A 7,513-nucleotide genomic window follows, 5' to 3' on the forward strand; every position below is an offset into this window, starting at 1 on the left:
TAAATAACAATATCAATCGGATATTTTTTTTTTTTGAAATGGATGTTCAAGAAGTGATTAAATATTAAAAGGTGAATTAGGGATTCGAAGATGAATACAAACAGAAAATGAAATTAATGTTTTTAATCACTAATGGAAAAGCTGCAGCAAGAACTTCGCTTTAAACTCAAGAATCTTCCAGATTTGTGTAACCAAAATTCATTTCACAAATCTTAAAAAGACCCCCTTCGGTCATGAATGACCATGGGATTGCACCTAGAAAGTTACCCTCCTAGAGACAAGTCCGGGAAAGGTTGTTTATGGAAGACCAGCAGTCGCCCATGCATACCAGCCTCCCCTCTCCACGCCACCAGTGTTATCCAAGGGAAAGACAAAGGTCGATACAGCTTGGCACCAGTGACGTCGCAACTCATTTCTACAGCTGAGTGAACTGGAGCAACGTGAAATAAAGTGCCTTGTTCAAGAACACAACACGCAGCCCGGTCCGGGATTCGAGCTCACAACCTCACGATCGTAAGCTCGACGCTCTAACCACTGAGCCATGCGCCTTCACCAGCCGAAATAGCTCAGTTGGGAGAGCGTTAGACTGAAGATCTAAAGGTCCCTGGTTCAATCCCGGGTTTCGGCATCCGGTGGCTGGTCTGCACAAATCTTAAGCTGGTCATATAATAAGGTGACCAGACATACGTAATTTTCTCATGACAGCTATTGAAATTTTCACTTCCTTATATCATGAACAGGAATGTTTGACATTTCAAAAATAAATTTAAAAAAAAAAAAAAAAAATAAAAAAAAATTAATAATAATAATAATAATAATAATACATCTATCCATGAATTTATTTATTTATCAATTTTTAAATACATATTTTACCTGTGAATTTGCGCGTGTAATCTGGGAATGCATACAATGCCCTTCTCTGCCCTAGGTGTATGGAAAACACTCGGCGAGAAACGGAAGAAAATTTGAAGAAAGAAGGAAAAAACATAATAATAATAATAATAATAATAATAATAATATCACACACACACACACACACATTTATATATTCTATTCGCTCAATCAATTCAATCTTCTTACGAATATTCTCAAAGACATTATTCCATCTTCTACATTCTTATTTTTAAAATCCAATGCAACATTTTTGCATTGTTGCCAGTTGTTTTATTGTACATAGACATTCATTAGGCTTCGTAACTTCGTTGGAGTTGGCATGTTTTTACTGATATATAAGTTTATTTGAATACTATTCTCTCATTGTAGTATTAAGTTTTCATTCTCAGTGACAGTACAAAAGAAATATTCTCAGTAATCGGTTGCATATCAGATGATATCTCATAGCGTTTTAATGTCTATGTTCACTTGTTTTTATTCGGATATAAGTGGATTTAAAGGACAATAAATTTTTATTTTGAAAAGCAATTACATACTACTTCAGCAGTTCTTAGGTTTTCTTTAGAGAATGGTTTGGCTATTGTTTAGTCAGTAAGATTTATTTGAAATAACTTCGCTCTGTTCATATAATTAAGAATTCTTGTTTAGTCAAAACAAACATACATGTAATGACATGCATATTTCTTCCTAAACCACATAGCATTTTGCCTGCGTCGTTGAGTATTAAACATTGAGTTTTATAGCAAAATCTTTTTGAGCCATATTTTACTCTGTGATTTTAACGAACTGTTATAAACAGCTTTTGCCTGGTTAGTTTAGATAGTTATGCTATAAAGCTCCCGTATTACTATACTGTGGATCTTAAGTAAATCTATCCATTTAAAATTTCCATGGCGTGAAAATAAAAATCACTGCTATTAATTAAAACAGTTCAAAAAAACAAAAAACAATAACGTCTGTACTGTATGATTGCGAAAGATTACTCAGCGAATATATCAAGGATTGGAATCGTAATTCTAACGATAATAAACAAAACGATATCATCTGAAGCAATATTAATTACTATAATCAACTACATATTTTGAACCGAAATTGCAGATTGTGTACTTTCCAATTTTTGATAAAGGATATGATCTGTATAATTCAATACTAGTCACATTACTTCCTTTCACTGCATACACGGAAAAACAATGTGCGTATTTGTTACAGGCACATATGTATTTTGCGTCGTTCTTTTGCATTGTGATTAATATATTCAAAATAAGTAATAAGTTTTCAGATTATGAAAGTGTTATTTCTGATGAGCTCTATATATGTCTTGCTGGTTGACAATTGAACTCTCTTATAAAGAATCTGTTGGCAGCTATATTTTTCATAATGCCTTTACTTTCTATACTAATTTGATGATTATATGCATTCACTGGCTCGAATTTTGGAATCGTTTGTTTCAATTTTATCAGTTGCTTTGTCACAAAAATATGACGGTTTAACTTCCCACTTCTCCCACCCTTTCTCTCTCTCTCCTCTCTCTCTCTCTCTCTCTCTCTCTCTCTCTCCGGCTCGCTCTCTCTCTCTCTCCTCTCTCTCCTCTCTCTCTTTTCTATCTCTCTCTCTCTCCTCTCTTGTGATGTATATTAGTATTTTTTCCGGTGTGGTGTATGTATAAATATATATGTATATATATATATATATGCATGTATGTATGTATGTATGTATATGTATACACGCGCACTCATATATATTCATATGCATATAAATGTAAGTATATATATATATATATATATATATGACTGTGTTTGCGTGTGTCTGTGTGTAAATTTAATATGCCCTACTTGAATTCATAGAACTTTGTGGCAATCACAAACAGCTCCTGTAGTAGATACGCCACATATCACATAATAATACACTGCAGAGGAGTGTAATATCAGTAAGTTGACGGCTATTTCGTAGTAAATATTCTTCATGTCAACAAGGGAAGATCAGCAGTACACATGATATCATCCACGTTTCGGCCATTGATTTATTCTATATCCTCCACTTCACTTACTCTCTAACGGGTGAGTACTTCGTTGCAATGCCGTATCAGTACCTACAATACCGCCGTTTTCGATTGTCTGTGCTGAACTGAATTAGACTACCTCTCCAGATGTAAAAATCTTCCACACACCTTGTCACCTCAAGTATGAATTCACCGCTCAGTACCAAATACTCATTGATTCTACGCTCTGCAACTCTACTAAACCATGTGGGTTGTTAGTTCTGTATCTTAGAACACATGTCGTATTCTCGAGTTTCAGCTGACCCGATTTCAATCAAAACGTGACGCCAAAATATTTAATGGTAAAAGTAAACCAGTGCAATATATTTTGTATTAATGCATACAATTTAGCGAATGTGTTACGTACACTAACGAATAACAAAGCTCGTAGAAATTATCGTGATTATATAATTCCATAATCTTCTACACAAAAACCTCCTAAGCAGACTGAATTCAGATATGAATAGTATTTGGGAACTTGTATTAAGGAAGGATAGGAAAATATTAGATTTATAAGCTCTAAAATTCACACCATAATTGCCCACGGGCAAATGCCGTAGTGGTTAAGAGCGCGGACAACTAACTCCAACATTCAGAGTTTGATTCCAAGCAGTGACATGAATAATAATAAAAATAATGATAATAATAACATCGAAAAATACCTTAGGGATGTGAATCTAGGTTCGAAATTTCCCCGAGACACATGATGAAGCGGGGAGATTATAACAGTCGAAACGTTGTGTTAACAACAAACAAGATGAGGACAAATATATGTCAAATGTACATAATTCCTCATGTCTTAAATATAGAACTATATATTCTTTTACTTGTTTCAGTCATTTGAATGCGGCCATGCTGGAGCACCGAATTCAGTCGAACAAATTGACCCCAGTACTTATTATTTGTAAACCTAGTAATTATTCTATCTGGTTCTTTTGTTGAACCGCATGGAATACATTGAATATTTTGAAAGTTTGGCTTTAGGATCAACACCATTAAAACCTACACTTTGGTTACGATATGTTGACGACACCTTTATACTCTGGCCCCACCAAGAAGATATTCAAGTGCTGTTAGATCATGTGAATTTCAATAAAGCCATCCATACAGTTCACAATGGAAAATGAAAAAGTAAATCAGCTGGCATTCCTGGACATATTAATAAAACGCACCGAGTATGGATTCAGGACATCCGTACACTGCAAGCCATCCTATACTGGACAATAGCTCAACTTCAATTCCTACCATCCATACAGTGTAAATAGAGGGATTGCTCAGTACCTAAAACATGAGAAACCAAGTTCGAAATTTTTCCAATACACCTGAAGTAGGTAGGAGGGTATATCAGCCGAAACGTCGAATGTAATTAATGTAAATACACACACACACACAACACACACACACACACACACACACACACACATACACACACACACACACACACACATATATATATATATATATATATATATATATATAGTAGAAACTGTATACCAACGATATAAAAATCATACACAAATATGGATGTAATACTATTCAAGATTAGCCGAAACATGAGCATTGACGGATTATATCTTAGCTGTGAATACGGGGTAGGAGAGCTAACATAGTGAATGGCTTGCTTACGGGTTTCAACTTGCCACAAGCATATTCGAACCGTTAATATTTACGGAAAAAAGCCAAAGACACGTGAGAGAAAATGCTGGTTTATTTGTTTGACGCTCGAGCCGAATGTAAAAGTCTTTAAATTTGCGCGCCTACGTTCATCGACAGAAAGGGGTGAGAGGAAATAAGTGAGACACAAGGAAAAAGAAGATTCAACATGTGCGCGCGCGCATGTCTCTGTTTGTGTGTGCGTGTGTGCCTCTGTGTGTGTGTGTGTGTATGTGTGTGTGTGTGTGTGTGTGTATCATACTCTGGATCAGCTTTTATTAGTCATTACTGAGTTAGAAACTGTATACCAACGATATAAAAATTATACACAAATATGAATGTAATCCTATTCAAGATTAGCCGAAATATGAGCATTGACGGATTATATCTTAGCTGTGAGTACGGGGTAGGATAGCTAGCATAGGGAATGGCTTGCTTACGGGTTGCCACAAGCATATTCGAACCGTCAATAACATTGTATATAGCTGAGAGTATACAAAAAGAGAACAGAATAAATGACATGAGATAGAATTAGAAAGATTGATATTGAAAACATGGTGATTGCGTTCTCTGACCATTGCTTTAGGTGACTGAGGCTGAGAATGTCTCTGCACAGGAGTAGACCAGCAGCCATTAACATGAGGAATATCTAAATATATCCAATCTTTCTTGTTTCTGATATTTTAAAATCTAAACAGAAGTTTTTGACTCACATATTTTTAAAAGAAGTTTTCAATATGAACATGAAGTTTGTAAGCTCATGTTGCCAAAATATATTATTTACCAAACGTAAATAATTTAATCAATACATATAGCATAAAAATAAACAAAAACAGGAAAAATGGATCAGAAAAAATGGATTTTCTTCAATATTCATGCTTTGTTTATGATAGCAACATATGTCACGCTTTGATCGTTTGCCTTCGAAACTAAAAGTATTGCTGAAGATATCCAGCCATTTATGCGATATCTCTAATTCATTTACAGACTGTAGTTGCAACACGATGTTTGGTTTTAAAAAGCTGATTTACCTTTGAAGTTTACGAAAAACTAATTGATAATTACTAAAGAGACTCTTCAAAATGGAAAAAAGAAAGCATTTATAATCAGATAGACTTGGTAAAATATTCCACTTACTCGAGTGAAATCGGCTGGCATTAGCTATAAAAGATCATCTATAAAAGTAATAAGCAAGTATGGCTGTATGTGTATGTATTTATATATATATATATATATATATATATATATATATATATATAAAGAATACATATATGCACGCATATATACACATATGCAAAGACACGTATATATAATCATATGTATATATATATATATATTAAAATATATATACTTATGTATATATACATACAAATCTTTATACGTTTGTCTGTATGTGTGTGTGCGTGTATGTATGTTTGTGTCAATATACATATATGTGTATATATATTATATATATATATATATATATATATATATACATACATTAATATATATATGTATGCATATATGAAAATTCATATATACATATTATATATATGTATGTATGTATATGCATATATTTACGTATATATATATATATATATACATAGGTATATTATTTATTTATATATAGATATATATATACCACATACACCACACACACCACACATAATATATATATATATATAATATAAATTATATATATATATGGTATGCATACAATATATATAATTTTGTATATATTAACACAGCTATAATTTGATGAATTGTAAAAGATTTTTTTCAATTTGGTTTTCCCCTCTCGTTTATTATCGTCGAGCACTGAAATGTTTTTCTGTGCTTTGAAGGAGAAAGTTTGATAACTTAATTTGTTCTCCTTCAGAAAATGAGCTTCTAATCTTGGCTTTTAGACATTTGATGTCAGAACATAAGCGCGCAATTGTCATAGATATATGTGTGCACACATATCTGTATATGCTTATATATGCATATTTATATATATATATATAGCCAAAACATACTTATACACATACAACTTATTTATATATATATGCATAGGCACACACACATATATAGACGCATACATATAAATGCAAATATATCGCTTTTATGTTTCTTTTTTTCTTTGACTTGCCGTGGTCATCTGTCTGCGGCCATGATGCAGCAACTCCTTGAAGAAATTTTATTGCAATTGTTCTTATATTTTGTTAAACCAGGTATTTATTCGCTCGGTCTTCGTGGCGGAACTCCAATGTTACGGGTCCCAAACAGACGGACAGTGGTTGCCCCGCAGTGGTAGCCAACACAAGTGGCAGAGGGTAATGACTAGCACTGCTTTTGCTAAAGTTGAAAGTTAAATAAATTCAAAGCGACAACAGCACTGCCTTAAATGTTCGACAAAGGGGATAAGTCTTCAACGCACACAGCCGGATCGCAATTTCGGATTTTTATGAAGGCCATTTTAATCCTCATCAGCTGCTCTTATCGCCTTGGGTTAAACACAACTACGTCAGTTTTATAAGAAGGACCGTTGAAAACGTGTACTGATTTCTAAAACGGTATGTGTGTAAAGAACAAATTAAAATTAGTGGGATTTAGCAATTTGATTTTGTGGTTTTGAGTTAGTTTAACACTTACTTTCAGCTAAAGCGGTGATCGTCAATACCCTCAGTCACCTTTTTTTACCTGTATTAGTATATAACTATGTATATATATATATATTTATATACATACCCCCCCACACACATATATATATATATATATATATATATATATATATATATATATATTATATATCTTTTATTCGTTTCAGTCATTTAACTGCGGCCATGCTGGAGCACCACTTTTTCGTCGAGCAAATGGATTCCAGGACTTATTCTTTGTAATCCTAGTACTTGTTCTATCGGTCTGTTTTGCTGAACCGTCTGCTACGGGAACGTAAACATACCA

General features: G+C 33.5%; 1 non-coding gene across 1 annotated transcript; it reads left to right on the plus strand.

Moving 5' to 3' along the window:
- The first annotated feature begins 555 nt into the window (after positions 1-555).
- On the plus strand, positions 556-628 carry Trnaf-gaa. Its single transcript has one exon. It is a non-coding gene; the product is annotated as a tRNA-Phe (tRNA).
- The last annotated feature ends 6,885 nt before the right edge of the window (positions 629-7,513 follow it).

This window comes from Octopus sinensis, linkage group LG6 (assembly GCF_006345805.1).
Source record: "Octopus sinensis linkage group LG6, ASM634580v1, whole genome shotgun sequence".
NCBI classification, from domain to species: Eukaryota; Metazoa; Mollusca; class Cephalopoda; order Octopoda; family Octopodidae; genus Octopus; species Octopus sinensis.